Below are 16,638 nucleotides of genomic sequence, written 5' to 3'. Positions count from 1 at the left end.
TGTAGGATGGCACTCGGTAGTTTCAGTTTAAACTTGTCTCAAAGAAAAGCTGTAATGATTTGCAGCTTGTTCTACTTGCCCAAGGAGCAAACTTTGTTTTACAGTTTCAGGTAGCTGCTTGATATATTTTTCAGACTAGATGTATTTAATGGCAGTATCATTTTATTTTGCCTTATTTGTGGTGTAAACAGCTCTGGAGAGAAATTTTCATTTAATCTTGGGTTCAAACAGATTCTTGTTTACCAAGGAGTCACAGTTTTCTTGTGAATGCAAAGTAGCATCTTCATTTCCTTTACAGCTTTTACAGAATAGCATTAGCAAAGGAATTATATTCTTTTACAGAATTAAAAGGGAAGCAAAATTTTGAGAATCAGTCCTAGCATCTTCTTCTTTAGCAGCTTGGTTGTTTTCAAACGATAGTTTTCTTTGGGATTTCAAATTTATTTCTGGTTGTGGCAACACATGCCTGTTTCTCTAACAGTGTAAATCATTAGCTGATGCTCCAAATTCTTCTAGTTTGTTTTTATAGGATTTTGGAAAATGGTAGACTGTTGCAGTTCTTTCCAGTATTCATTTTAACTAAAGCATTCAGAAAATCCCGAGCCGTTTAGGAAAAAAACCCCCATTTTTAATAATACAATGAGAGGTGGATTTCACTGAATACAGTGTAGAACCCCATGATGTTGACACTGCTTTTGATGAGCAAACTGTGTGTCATCTAAATATTCTGCAAATTTGATGTGTAGCTAAATTGCATGTGAAGTACTACCTTGTAGGAGGGTTAACATAAGGAAGTAAGAATTCCTGTAATGCATTACAGCAGATGTTACTTAGCCCACTCTTTTATCTATGATATCAGATATTTACTGATAGAATCTAGAAATAAGAGAGGTATAAACTGATACTTTTCCAACACCATAGCACTGAGGTTCTCTCTCCATTTCTGGCAATCTAGAGAAGAGGTTGCTTCCACTTCATCATGTCTGAAAGCTGACATAGATGGGAGATAACAAGGAACTCTGTCAACCTGTTTTGTTTTTTTCTTTTACAGAAAAGTGTTAATTTCAGTAAAATTTCATTGAATTTTGGAACAGAATTTTCCTCTGAATAACTTTTTAGCGGGTAATTAAACTTTTTGCCAAATCAAATGCTGTTATCTTCCTTTACAAAAATTAAGCCTTATACTAGGAAAACAAAGCTGGTTTTGAAAGTTTGAATGGAATTCAAGTTTACCTTTTCAAATTTATTTCATTTTGGGTCAGTTCAAAGCTAGACTACATTTCTGTGATATGACATTTCTTCAAAGGTGTTGGAATCTGATACTCCTATTCCGTTCTGTAGATCCAAATCTTGTACCTGTTTACATCTCCCATAATCCAACACACCACCACCTCTGAGTGAACAAAGTGTGCATCACGCAAGTGCTATGGGTATACCTACATAATGGGAGAGATAGTCCAGCCAACGACCTCATCTCGTAGATGGACATATCATCACAAGGAAGCACAGTGTAGTACTGAACTACTGTGAAAGAAACCGCTTTGGATCAATCAAGAAGCCTGAAATGAAAGTCTTTTGATAATACAGAAATGTTTCACTTTGATTGAGGAAACTGAAGTATATATTTCCTTTTGTCAGATGGACATTACTCTGAACTTCTGGAGTTGCAGCCGTGTGGAAGCTGATTTTTGTTGTAATCTGCTTGCGGTATTTTAAAATGGAAAAAATGGTATCAGTTCAAAATGAAATACTTTAGTTCAATTGATAAAGTAGGAAAATTACGTTTTCAAATCAATAGTCATAATTATTTTGCTCCATTAAGAGCCATATCTTTTTTTTTTTTTAGTGTAAACTAATGTTCAAGTATCAGAACTTCCCAAGAGACAGGAATTACATTTTCCATACATTCAGCTGCAAACATGATCAGACCGAAATGCATTTTAAAGTTCAAACCAAAATTAGCTGAACTTTAAATAAAATTTGTTTGACATACAAAGATCTTCAATTCTTTCTAATTGCAAATGAATTCTGGATAATTATAAAAAATTATTAACGTAATAATTAGAAGCAGTTTATATTGAGACTAAAACACTCATTAAGCTTGAAGAATTGAGACATTGTAATGCAATTTAAATGCAAAGCCCCTAAATACAATGAAGAAAACACCATGCTCCGTCATTAATGAGTAAAACCAACTCAATATTGAGAAAAAACCAACTCTGAAACTGCTTTTTTCTTGTCGTGCAGTTATGTAACTCTTTCTAATTAGTAGGTTCCCCAATGAATTAATGTATAGGAATGTCCCATGCCACTCAGAAACCTAATGAACCTATACAGACTTTGTATTCTTTGCTCACCTCAAGATATGCCTGGCTTTATTATTCTGTCAACAAAAATTAATTTCATATTTAATTTGAATAGTATCTTTCTTCACTAGTGCATTTCCCATGAATAGAGCATGATGGAATGTGACTCCTTATGACTACCCTAACCATTTTATGCCCCTTAATTTAATTTTTAAGCACTATTCATGTTTGTCCTGTCTATATCCATTCAAGCTGGTGACTCCATCATGAGTACTGAATATATCTGACTGTATCTACTTGGTTATTCATCTCGTGTTTTTGTGTGGAAGTACAGTAGCAATTTTAACAAGCTTTGATGGCTGCTGAGACCTACTGAGGTTCTGTCAGCACAGCCTTGTGACTTTCTCTGAAAAGGGCTGGAGAATCTGAAAAGTAGACAGACATATAAAGAAGACTGCAGAACTAGTTTGAAATCATAGCAGCAGTGCTGTCCAATGAGTCTCAGGTCAAACCATACAGGCCAAATCTAGAAGGAAAATCTGGTTTAGTTATTACTCTGTTTTTCTGATTCACACAGAAGCAGAAAGCATTAAAACACCCTGAAACAGACATGCAACATCTAAGACAGTGCTCAGACTTAAATAAAAATCCATTTTCTTGGCTGATGGCCACATCATATTTGCTTGTTTCTGTTTTCTGTTGAGGTCAGTGAGAACGAAGCTAGATGTCTTGAAATGCTTGTTGTGTTACAAATATGGTTTTACTGTACACCTCCTAATACCTTAGTAGTCAAGTTCTGGTTTTGGCTACTGCAAGACAGTCCAAATAAATCAGTGGGAATCAGCTAGAGAAGGACAATGTCTGGATTTAGCTCTGGATGCTTATCAAGTTCTTCCAATTTTTTTAAATCGAAAGGCCTCTAATTTCTTTTCTATGATGCAAAGCATGTGTATGCCCTTGCTTTTACCACATTGGATTGGATATTGCTCTTGGAGATATAAAGTTCTTTCAGGTAATGGTTATTGAGTATATTTGGACTAATCCCATATACATGCTATAAATATTCCTCAGCTGCAGTAAGAAAATGTCAGCTCTATGTAGAATCCACCCAATATACATACTGTCTCTTGAGCTAGGTGTAATTTACACTTGAACAAATGATGGGTAACGTGAGAGTATTTTAAATTAGCAAAACTAAAAATAAAAGAGTAGGAATTTTGTGTTCTCGTGTGATGTCATAATACAAACACGTAATGAACTGCATCGATGTAACAATTCATTTGGGGTTTTTTGGTTGAAATCACTGTACCACTCATGAATAATGCAGCAGAGGTGAATACATATAGAAGACTTCATTGTTTTAACATATGTCATTATGTACATAATACTGGTTAGTTTGCGCAAAAAAGAATAACAGGCATTTCCACTAAAACTATCCAGTGTTTTTGCAGTATGGTTGTAAAAACCCAGTAGTCTGTAATATGCATATTTTCCCCAAAGTATACTTTATCCTTGGGGAGCAGTGGAGCAAGAAATATTTATTTTATCTTTTGCTAGAAAGTTTTATATAAAATATTTTCTCTATCAGCACTCATGCCGTTGGAAAGATGTGCCTGAGAAAGGGTGTGGTCCAACGTGGGAGCCAGGTTCTGTTCTCAGCTCTGTAGCAACTTGATGTGTGGGATTGAAGTCAATCATCTGATTTCTGTACCTCCACTTCCACAGCGGTGTACACTTTTCACATTTTGAAAATTGCTTTCAGTCTTTATAGTGCTTTTATAAAACAATCAACCTGAATTGATTGTTGCTACTCTCCTGATTACTTGTGTATCTGAGCACTAAACTACCTCCTATAGCTAATTTTACCGCTGCTTAGAGGTGTAATGATTCATGTTTCTACAGACAGGGGCAGAAGATATCGAAGCCCTTGCCTAAGGTCACATGAGAAGGCTGTGGCAGAAGAGGGACTCCTGTGTCCAAGTTGGTGACAAACCACTGTGCCATCCTTCTAGATATTCCTGATAGTTTTGAGTATACTAATGTATTTGATCAAGTACCTGTAATGGCTAGGACCACATTTTATGACTTTTCCAGGCAAGCAGGGTGCAACATTCACATTCATTCAGCTTGTGAATCCCATTACCATCACCCAAGCTTTTATTAGTTCAAGAGCAAACTACTGGAAAATGCTCTACATGGGGCTACTTCAAAACCACGAAAATAGTCGAAGTAAGGTATACCTGCACTTAAAGTTATTAATAGAGACTTGAAGCTGTGCAATGGAATTAATTTAAGATTTATTTGAGTGCGACTAAACTGAAAGAAACAAAATACTTTAATTTATATGCATATATAGCTCATTACTGAAATTAACAGGCATCAGTCACTCTAATACTGTATCATGCAACAGATGTCGTAAATGCTGATCTATTTTCTCCCTTAGTTAGCCAAATATCTGTTTTATTCCATAATTCTGCTCAGTTTTGAGTTAATGGTGACCTTTTTAGGGATGAAGGTGGGACATTATAATACTTCTTGATTTTTCCAACCTGATGAAAATCAGTGAAACTGAAAGGAAATTCCCTCATACCATTGTTACTGCTCACAGTTTCATTGTGTGAATTTGCCTGTATGAAAAATTAGCTGAAGAAAATATAAACTAATTTTAATTTCTGAAAAATGTCCATACTCTAAGACTCAAATTCAGAGCTGATGTCTAAGATCTCCAAAGTATGGTGTGGTAGTAAAATGAAAGAAGTGCTCAAAAATTTGGAAAATGTTTTTTTTTTCTCTTAAGTAAAGGATACCAAGAAAGCTATTTTCAAAAAAAGTCATATTACTGTTACTGAAGAAAGTGTCCTTCTGCCAGCCACACCATTATCTCAGCGGGGCTTTGCACTAGAAAAAATGTCATTAGCTACAACACCAGGCTCCACAAGAGTTAGACATGTCATGTTTTAGAGGACAAGAATACAATACTTGTGATAACCTCGTTGCACAGAGGAAATGGCAGTGTCTGATCTTGGTGATATTTTAGACATTGGAAATGCCATGGTCATGTTGAGCTGTAATTCTCCTCAGAATAAGTGGTGACCCTGTGGTGTTGAATTTTCACCAAAAGGGAGAAAAAGCACATATAGAAAAAAAGTGTGATGAACAAAATAAGCCAAAAATTTTGACAGTGCGAGATTAAAAACACCCGAGGAAAACACCTGAGGAGAATGACTACTGTGGTAATGTGGCAGTGAACTTAGCCTGACCGTTCATTGTTTATCAGGGCTGTGATGTTAACATGACTTCTGCATGGCTGATCTGTTGTTGATGGGACTGTTGCTTAAAGCATCTTAGTTTTAGTCAGCTGAATTTGGTATTGGTCTCAACTGCAAAGGTGTCCCTTTTATTATCCTTTCCTAACATCCCAAGGGAGGAACTTCCCCAGTGTTTGAATCTACAATGTTGTGAGTATGTTTGAATGATCAAAAGAGACCAAGTTGTCTCACCTTAGTGAAGTAACCCTTTCCAGAAGACCACAGTGGCTGCAAGCCTAGCTCATTTCAAATGTAGGCTCAGTTGCGTTTACATACTTCCACAGTCACTTAAAATTATCTTTCTTTTTTCTTGCACAAAACATGTTGCAATCATTGTACCTTGATTTTAGAAAGGCTTATGAGACAGTGAACTGTAGAAAGAAAATACTTTTTTCTTAATGAAGATCTGAAAGTGTAACAAACATCCCACTTTCTATTCGTTAAATATAAAAATTGAGAAAATGTGATGAATTGTTGTGGTTGTGTTTTTTAACCACTTATTTGACTTACTAATAATCCATCTTAAATTCCATGGTCTAATGCCTCATTTAGTCATTTATTTCTTATGGAAGTCCAATTTACAATTAAATCCAATTAAAAAAAGTTGTTCTAGTCATTCAGAGCAATAAAGACCATTAAAGAAGGAAGTACAGAGAAGTAGAATAGAAGTTATATGGACAATAAAAAATGTCCTTCTCATAGCTGAAAATAAATGCTTAATCTTAGTTTTATAAAACCAAAATAATTCATCAAACTGATGTATTTCAAAACCAGACAGGCTTCAGGAAAATAATATAGTCAAGCCTTATTGAAATGTGGCTTGACTGAAATTTAGATAATTACAGACTGGTTCAACAGTTTTCCAGTTGTTTTTGGGAACTGGCCTCAGCTGAGTGACTGCAAGGTAAAGAACAAACTCAAACTAAGCTTTCTTTAAGGAACATGTTTCTTAAAAAATGGTAAAATAAACAGGAAACATCAGAAGGTTTGAAAGCAGGGGAGTAACACAGACACCACCAGTGTGCTAGAGGGAAAAACTGCTGAATTTTCCCTATCAAAGAAATGAATGACATTAACACATTGTTTTGAACCTTTTCAATGCTGTATTGAATTCCTACTTAAACTTAAGGATGACCTTAAAGATTCCAGCCATTAAGCTCTCAAATCCTCTGTTCAGGGTCATGCACTTAGGAGGGATGACCTGTGGGAACAAGATTTAAATTGACATAAGTCTGTGTGGAAGGTGGCTTTGCTAAACTGACCATGTTGTCCATCATCACACCAGTACTGACCAGCAGAAACTACAAGACAGTGCCCCACTGGTAAAATCTGTGGGCAGAGACCCCAGCTGCAGGTCATTGATGGACAATCTTGCTTCTCAAACATCTGGGTAACCCTAACTCTTACGTGATTCAGCACAAAATTTGTTTTCCAATTTCCAAGCAGCTTATAAATCCTTTGCAAGGTTATGCATTTTCATTTTAGTATCCAAATCCTAAAACTGCTATATTCAGAATTACCATCTTTGCTAAAGACTAGAGTCTGCTGCTTTCAGCTCTGTCAGCTCTGGATTTGATTTGGTCTCCAGCAATTACCAGGAAGGTGGTTGCTATAGCTGCACTAATGAAAGGAGCAAACATGTTTCCTTGAAGACAATGTAAGCAAGCATAAATAAAAAAATGCTTAAATACATTATAAGTGGCATTAATAGTGTAAATGAGATATTACTGGAACAGCGAAAATAAAATTTTAGCCCTTTTCAGTGGCTTGATGTATATCAAACTTGCAACTTCCTACTTAGTGCTTAGCTTGAGCTGGTACAATTTTTTTGACAGATATTTAAAGCATTATTAGTTTTATATGATTTTCTTCATCATGACGTGAGTCACATTTGTATTTGTTCATGTTACCACATTTTTCCAGTGACAGTGTCTCCATAATTTTGCTGGTTCCTGTTAGGCTAATAACAGGTGCATAGATGGAGGTACATGACCAAAGCCAGGAATGTAAGAAAGTTTTAATTTAAAAAAAAATCCTGTTAAGTTGCACTGAACTTTGTCAACTCCGGTTCACTGAGTTTAGCTTTAAGTGTGATTCTTTTCTGACAAGTGACTGTATAAACTGTATCACACATTTTCATGGTTGTGTTTCAGTGGCTCCATATCAATTTTGTTCAGGATGTTGTTGGATTTTTTTTAAGCCACCAGACCTACCAATGAACCAGAGATTTGAAGGTCATGCTGTGTTCAGTCTCATGCAACACCAACAATAATGACATTTCTGAGAAATGAAATCTCTCACTCACCTTCACAGCAAACCACTTCAGTGTCTAGGGCAGACTGTGCTGTCAGATTTTCATGAAGCAGGAGTAAATCCATTCTACTGCCAAGCTAAAATGAAATCTCCCAAAACAAACTTATGCTACATCTATGAAATAGTCATACAATATTAGCATTATGTATTGTATTAAGGCAGCAAAGCTCGGAGGGGCTGATCCTGCTAGCTCATCATGGGACAAGCTTCCATCACTGTAACAGAATATGGGAATTATCCTGCAGGATGATTACTGTAACAATACTATCCTTATATTACTATGTATCTATAAGCAGACAGTGGTGCTTACCTGAATTATTCAGTACCCTTTTAATAGATCTTAATCTTTCTGGAAAATGCTGAGCAGTTTCTGCTAATGGCTGTGTAATGCTAACTTACTGTCTTGTTACTTGGTTAGGGCAGAGGTATGTTTCTTTTTGGAGATATTGGGCACTGGAGGCATTGGACCAAGATGGGTTGATGAATAAAATTAATGGAGCATATTTTAAAGCAAAACTCCTCTTTGCTAGATATTAAATATGTTTGGTGTTTTAAGAGAAAAAGTAAATACCACATGGTAAAATGACATTACTTGGAAACACTGTCATTACTTTTCTTATCTCATTTCTGATTCTGACTTAACACTCTAGAAACTATTTTCCTTTTCTTCTCTCCTTTATTTTGCAGTTAACTTTGACCACTTTCAAATATTGCGGGCTATTGGGAAAGGGAGTTTTGGAAAGGTAAGAATCAATTTATTTTTAGCAGTTAAAAATCTAATAGAGAATTCCTTTGTGTATTTCTGGTGTGACTTGATTAGACTAGGATAAAGAAACATAGGTTTTGTAGCCTTCTGCTTCTTAAAGACATCTGATCATCAGTATGAACTGACTCTGACTAGTCATTGAATTATTTCTATTACAATATATTCATTAAAATTAATTGAGTAAAAATGATTATAATAATTATATCTCCTCAGTGGGGATTAACATAATTTAGAAATCAGTCCCCAAAACAAAAACAAACAAAAAAGTAGGAGCAGACTACTTTTTTAGACAGTCCACTAGAGCTATCTTGTTCTTAAATCTCTGGACTTATTTGTGTCTTTAAAATAATTGCAGTATTTTAAAGGCACTTTACATAGATTCAATACATTTGGGACTGTATAAACTGACATACACTGTAATTATGATCATTGAGTAAATGTTTGTTCAATTCAACAGGCTTTTGCTGAAACAGAGAAGATTAATGGTTTGTTTACACATGAATAGACAACCTTTCTTTCCTATAATAAAGACTATAACAAGGTTTTAAATTTTAATATGGGTAAATACAAGGCCATGCAGTCAGAGAAAATCATATTATAAAAATATTAGAAACTGTTACTCGTAGGAATAAATTTGAAGGTGAAATATAACTTCAGTAACTGATCAAGCAATAGCTATCTAGATCTTGATTTAAATGATTCTTGAATATATGCCAGCTGAGTGCTGGTGAGCTACTTCTGTAGTTATGCATTAAGCACATACGCAGGATTTTGGTGGCTTTTGACCTTCCACACAGAAAGATGACTTTCATTTTACAGAGGCCTGAAATACTTCTCACAGAACAGCATGGTCCTTCACGGCATGGTCCTTATTCAGCTGAGTAGATTTTTAAGAATCCCTTAAAAATCAGGGTGGCTGGAGATCTATGATTGTTTATTATCACAATAATAACTGATGGAATATCATGTCAAACTACATAGAGGTCCAGGAGTGCAAGTTAGTTCCAGGATAAGCAGTTAAAGATATATCCAAATCATGCTGGCCATCACAAAGATCACCTGCATCCCTCTTTCTTCAGAGCTTCCCCATTCACACCTCTACTGTTTCTGCCCTTTCAAAGGGGCCCTCACCCTTCCACATCATGCAGGAAAATAATACAAGCCTACATGCTTTTTGAAGGCATGTTGGTTGTTGTTTGATGCACTCTTCTCCATGGCATTCAGGAAACTGGTGAATGTTTCTATGATATTTCTAGAAGCATCTGATTTTCTTACAGGCTCATATAGCTGCAGTGTTCTTGTGAACCTGCTTTGGTGATATGTATGGGTGAGAATAGAGTTTCACAACTCTGAGAGAACATGTTTAATGCAAGAAAGGACTCAGTCCCCTCTAAACTTAAATCCTTATTTTGCAGCTGTCAATGCAACAGAAGAGTCCTTGGCATAATAGGTTTATTTTTACCAAATGAATGCAAGCCTCTGACCAATCACCTTGTTTTTTCTTCCACAGACAGGGAAAGAAAGAAAACCATTTTAAAATTACCTATTATACCATAGCCAAAAGCACAACATGGTAAATCAGTCATCGTTTCAAGTGTCTTTCTCTGTGAGTCAGTCTTGCCTTTATCATTCATTTAGAAGCCTTGTTGCCGGCAACTTTTCCTATTTCTGTGCTTCTGGAAGTACCTGGCAGCAGAAAACATCAACAAATGATGTAAGACCTCTAATCTCTATTGACTAGCTGTTTACTGTTTGGGGTCTATTGTGCTCTAGCATCCTGCAACATGTAACACCATGTTTGGTATCACACCTTCCTTAAACTGCCTTCCTTTATGGCTGCTCTGTGGACTTTTTTGTTTTCTGAGAGTAGTAGGATGTTTTAAGACATGCTTTACTTTTTTATTTTATTGCTGTTGGTACAATCTCTCTCTCTCTCTCTCTCTCTCAGTATTTCTTAAATTACTGTGGTTGCTACAGCAACCTTAGGCCTCTGCAGGATATTGCTGCAGGAGGTAGCTGATATGGCAGAGACTCCACGCAGCTCAGCTCGCTCTTGTGCACAGAGCTCAAGGTGATCCTTAGCACCTCACCTTCTCCATCGGGTCTGACTGCTTCAGCAGCTACGCTTTGTCCCTCCCAGCTGGCTTCAGAAAGCAGCTCCCTGCCTTTTCCTTTGGCATTTTCAATTCACAGTAGCAACATTTGCTGTTACAGGAATTCCTAGGCCATTTGGTATTAAATGTTTGTATCTCAAGAGTTTGTCTTTTCTGAGAAGTGGCCACCTGTTTTAAGCGACTGCCTCGGTACACGCTGTTTCTTAGGGACATGTTAAGAACAGGTGCAGTCTTGTACGCACTGTAGCGTCTTCCCCAGAAAAAGTGAAGATACATCACAGCAGCTGTGAGGAGTGTAGGAAATGGGTGTGGAGAGAAGAGAAACAAGGAGCATGCTCCTGTTTCCAGAAACAACCAAGCTTGCTTCTCTCTGCTTGGAAAGGCATCCTTTCAGAGCTCAGGTTGCACCCTGGTAAGGGACAGATGAAGAAGGTGAGCTCTGAGCCTGCATAGGACCATTGCAGCCACAGCTTCTGTGCAAGTCAACAGTTCTTTTGTTCAAGCCAAGTGACGTGCAAACTATGGCAGACCGGTGTGTGACCACTCACTGGATACTTGTCCCCACTCTTGGGCACATGTATACATACCCAGTGTATGTATCTGTACATACAGACACTGGTACGGACCTGTGAGCTGCTGCAAGGGTGACAGTGGTACCCAACTGAGGTATGTGGCACTCCTCCAAAGGTAGCCTTCATGGCTTCAGTGACCTTGCTTTGCTAGGTAGATGAAAGTAGCTTTTTGCTTATGCTTTGGTGTCCTCATATGGAACAGGAAACATTCATTTATTTTTTTTAAAACCATTAAGCTAGTTATGCTTGGCATGTTCCAGCTATTCGTATTTCCAAATACATTTGAAGTGGGCCAGGTCAGAAATTTTGTCCAAACAGCTTTTATTCATATATTAAATATTTCCCTTCTAAGTCAATTCAGAAGCAGACAGTTTAAAATACTCAAACCAAAAATGCTGAACACTGGTCTAAGTATTTATTTCTTTATGCCATGTGATACCTTAAAAATGCTCTCTCATGTTTAATCTGGTTAAATTTTTCCATTTTACTATATCTAGAGCCATCATTCTTATCAAACAAAATATTGCAAAAAATGATATATTTGAAGATCATCCAATAAGTACAAAATTGACTAGGAGTGAAATACGAGAATTATCGTTGTTCTTTACTGCAACAGTAATCATAATTGCAGGCTTACTGCCACAAAATAATTTGTATTCACGTGAAACGACTAGTTTTCAGGAATATTATAGTACCAATTTTCTTCAAGTTCTTTGTTCATGGGAGCAGGTATATTGAATAATCTGACCTCCTTAAGTTAAATTCAAATTATGATATGAATGTACAAACTCTTTCTCCTATTTGTCTAAGATGCTGAGACACAGGACTTAGTTCTGATTAATTTGGTTGTATAAAACAGTGACTTCCTCTGCTGAAGTAATTGAAATTACACTGGTGTAAAACAGATGGGAGCCCAGAATCACGTCTGCACTGATCGAGGGTACTTTACTAAATAATATGCAAAGTATTTCAGAAAAAATATTCTGCTATCCTGAAAGGAACATAACACACAGCTGCAGAATATTAATATTGTTTGACAGTATAAACACCTATTTTTTTAGCTTGAGTTAATATGAAAAGAGACTAACCATATGCTTGGTCCCTGCTCCAGCTGTCGTGGTTTGCTCAGGGGAATCTGGGAATGAATCCCCCTATTTCAAGGAAATTCCCTGGCAGTGTAAAGCCAAACTTATGACATCCATTCTCCAGCCTCTTTGTGTAAATCTTTCCAACTCTTCTTGTAGGCTGAAAGTATAAACATTAATTTTTCAGAGTATGTGGGTAAGAACAGACAAGGTAGCAGTATTTCAGGCACACGCTTCATAGCAGATTTGTCAGTTCCCACACTGAGTGTGAAACATATAGCTGACCTCTGTCTTGTAGTCCCCTATGTCTAGGTGAGTGTCTTCTGGCAATGCAGTACCACAGACCCTCTCCTGGGCTGTGATTACTCATGGCAGCTATAGGTGCTCCATCTGATCTAGTGACCTGACATACTTGATGCATAAGATTATGACACAGGAGCAAGGCTGAGGTGTACACTCCAGCTGCCAGCTCTCCACTATCAGGGACCTTGCACAGAGGAGCTTTCTCTGGCTGCAGTTTTGCATCTCTCCTTTTTTATGACCTGTCATGAAACCATATCATGTGGTAGTTTGAGAAGTCTAAGTACTTATGTACCAAACTCAGACCAAAATGGCTTTCTTGATACTAAGTGCTCCCGCTCCCTGCTGTTCTCTCTGGACCAAGCACATGGCAGCTAGAAGTCTTTTGAAGTTAGTCGGAGACAGGAGAAATCTGTGTTTTGCAGCAAGTCAAACTTTTCAGCCATCCCCATCTTTTGTTCTGAGAAGAGCTTCTCTGAAGCTACCTATGGCTTCTCAGCCTACACAGCATTATGCGGCTTTCTGCAGCAAACCATTAGCAAATTCTGCCCCAGTTTTACTCAACATAACTCTCTCGCTTCACTTACCTAGGTCTGCAATAGTCCATAGGGCACTTTGTCACCCATAGCAGTCTTAGTGGCTGTGTGACCTATTAATCTGCAGGTCAAACTCGATCTGTAGGCGCTCTATTTTTTGCATGTGAAGTCAGAGGAAATCCAAGAAGGTAGCTTAGAAGTAGACCATAGCATATGTTGCTCCTGAAAAATGAAGTTTAGCCCTGCAGTCAAAATCTATTGGTTTTCTTACCCTGGTTCTGAGGGAAAGTGGCTCCAAGTCACACTCCGGTCAAATTTCTTTTAACCTGATAGTTTTGAAGGCAATTCATTGTTACCTTCTCCCAGATATAAAAAAAGATACAACCCTGTGATAACAGCTAAGACATGTTCAGTGTTCAGTTTTGGGCCCCTCACTACAAGAAGGACGTTGAGGTGCTGGAGCGTGTCCAGAGAAGGGCAACGAGGCTGGTGAAGGGTCTGGAGAACAAGTCTTCTGAGGAGCGGCTGAGGGAACTGGGACTGTTTAGCCTGGAGAAAAGGAGGCTGAGGGGAGACCTCATCGCTCTCTACAACTACCTGAAAGGAGGTTGTAGCGAGGTGGGTGTCGGTCTCTTCTCCCAAGTAACAAGCGATAGGACAAGAGGAAACGGCCTCAAGTTTACGCCAGGGGAGGTTTAAATTGGACGTGAGGAAAAATGTCTTTACCGAAAGAGTGGTTAAACATTGGAACAGGCTGCCCAGGGAAGTGGTGGAGTCCCCATCCCTGGAGGTATTTAAAAGACGAGTAGATGAGGCACTTAGGGACATGGTTTAGTGGACATGGTGGTGTTGGGTCAACGGTTGGACTCGATGATCTTAGAGGTCTTTCCCAACCTTAATGATTCTATGATTCTAAGTTAGTGGCTAGCAGTGATGTGGCAGTCAGGCACAGATGTTGGCAAACTGAGACTGCTTTTGGTAGTTCCATCAAGTTCTCATACAAAGACGCAAACAATTGGTTAGGAAGTTCTCTTCCTCCAAATATAATTTTTTTCTTGATACGATGGTTCAGCATAACTCAGACCGAGTTGGAACTTTGCTTCTGAAGATGCTTGCTAATGCAATCGACTTGTTTATAGCCTCAGCTGCCTGCACTAGCGACGTACTAGGTACTAGTATGCTATCCTATATGTTCTGTCTTCTGACAGAAATTTTAATTTCAGTAATTTTGAAAAGTCTCAGTGGAAAAGGCTTACTGAAAAGCATTTTCAATGTCATTCATTTTTTCATTGACTGTTAGAGATGAAGCTCCTTAGCACTTTTCTGAGCTGCTATCAAGCTTTAAGTAAACTACTCATCTGGTTGCCATGACGAATAACTAATTGTCAGGGTCTTATTGCTGCATCTCTCTTCATGTACTTCCATGGGACTGGAATTGTACATTTCATCTGCCCATCTTCCTGTTTAGGTACGTAGTAATAAACTCACTCTCCCTTTCCCCGACTTTGGTCAGCAAAAAGCTGAATTATCTCATCAGAGATGCTCTGTAAGTAGATAGTACACTCTATCCATTCTGATGTTTCTCCTCTGAAATGGCAGGTCTCAGTTTATCATGGCACAGGTTGTGTTCAGGTTTCCAAAACATGGTGATACCTGAAACCTGTAAAACTCTAAATGGAGCAGTGTACTGACTGTTCAAATATTGCATTCTTGAAAAAGTAGCAAGGCTTAATGTTATGATGGCTGGAGTCATGTTTCACTCACTATTGCACTTGTATCTAGCACTTTTTCTTTGCACCACCCAAAATAAAAACTATTTGGCAGCCTTAAGCAGTGGTAGTAAAAAAAAAAATGAAAACCATTTTATGAAAACCAGAAAAATATCAAGCCATATTTAAGAAGCAGAAGATCTTACTTTGGAAGAAACCACTTGTCCTGCCTCCTTAGTCCTGCCTCCTACTCAAAGCCAGGCTAACTCCAGCATTAGACCAGTTGTCTCGGAGCCTGCTGCAACTGAGTTCTCAAAAATCAGCAAGGATGGAGATTCCTCAGCTTCTCCGAAAAATCTCTTTCAGAGCTTCACAACTCTCATACTAAAAAAGTGTCTTCCTTATGAGCAAGGAGGTTTTCCTTTGCTGCAACTTGTTCTTTGGTTAAAAGAAATTATTTTCTGATAAAAATATGGCAAAACTTTCAATCTCTCACAGACTACAGGAATACACACATAAGCATGTGGAACACCAGTATTTCCCGGATACATAGGTAAACTGGAGAGAAACACAGGCAGTAGAGAGAAAAGCTACAGGACAACACACCAACATATTTCACCTGTTTAAGGAGGTCTAGGACTTCCTAAGCTATGAAGAATAACTCATGTATTTATAAATTCACGGTAAACAATCAGAGAGCCTAAGAACTTCATTTCATTACATGCGGGCCTCATTGCTTAGGCAGATGAGAACCACCTTGGAGACTTTTTTTTTTTTAAATTGTGAAGAGCAAAATAAAACTGTGAAGGAAATACCTGTGATGAACTCCTGAAAGTTAGCTTCACAGGCAGTGTCAAGACCCTGCCATCCCACATTTCTTTTGCATCAAGAAGTGCAGAGTAGTTGATTGCAAAGTGTTCTCCACCTGTTAAAACAGGGAAAAAACCACCCAACAGTGTAGATGAAGCAGGTGAGGTACATCTGCCAGTGCAATAGTGGCCTCTAAGTAATTGTGTCTGCATTTTCTTAAACAGAGCAGTAGCTACACTGACTTGAAAACAACCCAGTACAGTTGCACATCTTTCTTTACACAAGAAGACCGGGTGTGAATGTCTGAAGAGTGGAGCACCCAGCTGTGCTCAGCTGCAGTTACAGTTGTTTGCAAAATTTGAAAAGCAAGTTCAATATGAATAAAACATCTCCCTGGAGGTATTTAAAAGACGAGTAGATGAGGCACTTAGGGACATGGTTTAGTGGGTGGTGGTGTTGGGTCGACGGTTGGACTCGATGATCTTAGAGGTCTTTTTCAACCTCAATGATTCTAGGATTCTATGTAGAAAAACCCTCTTTAGAAAGGGAATATTTTCGCAAAAGACTTTTAAAAATAAGCACCATATAACTCCAAAGAAAATTAATGGCGAATAATATTGCCTACCTTTAAACATGTACAACACATATGCCTACATCCAAGCTAGTCATCTACAGTCTCTTTAGGGGTGTCGTGGTTTAATCCCAGCAGGCAACTAAGCACCGCACAGCTGCTCGCTCACTCCCTCCTGGTGGGATGGGGAAGAGAATCAGAAGAGTAAAAATGAGAAAACTCGTGGGTTGAGATAAAGACAGTTCATT

General features: G+C 38.0%; 1 protein-coding gene across 2 annotated transcripts in view; it reads left to right on the top strand.

Moving 5' to 3' along the window:
• Window positions 1–8,620: 8,620 nt before the first annotated feature.
• Window positions 8,621–16,638, top strand: part of STK32B (serine/threonine kinase 32B) — a 161,652-nt gene continuing 153,634 nt past the window's right edge. For both annotated transcript variants that reach the window (XM_019470628.1, XM_019470627.1), the window contains exon 1: window positions 8,621–8,670. The gene's annotated coding sequence lies outside the window, so the exon portion shown is untranslated. The remainder of the gene's footprint in view (window positions 8,671–16,638) is intronic.

The sequence above is a fragment of the Aptenodytes forsteri genome, unplaced genomic scaffold (assembly GCF_000699145.1).
Source record: "Aptenodytes forsteri isolate BGI_AS27 unplaced genomic scaffold, ASM69914v1 Scaffold111, whole genome shotgun sequence".
Taxonomy (NCBI): Eukaryota; Metazoa; Chordata; class Aves; order Sphenisciformes; family Spheniscidae; genus Aptenodytes; species Aptenodytes forsteri.
The sequence above is the reverse complement of the archived record's forward strand: the minus strand, read 5'-3'. Positions and strand labels throughout refer to the sequence as shown.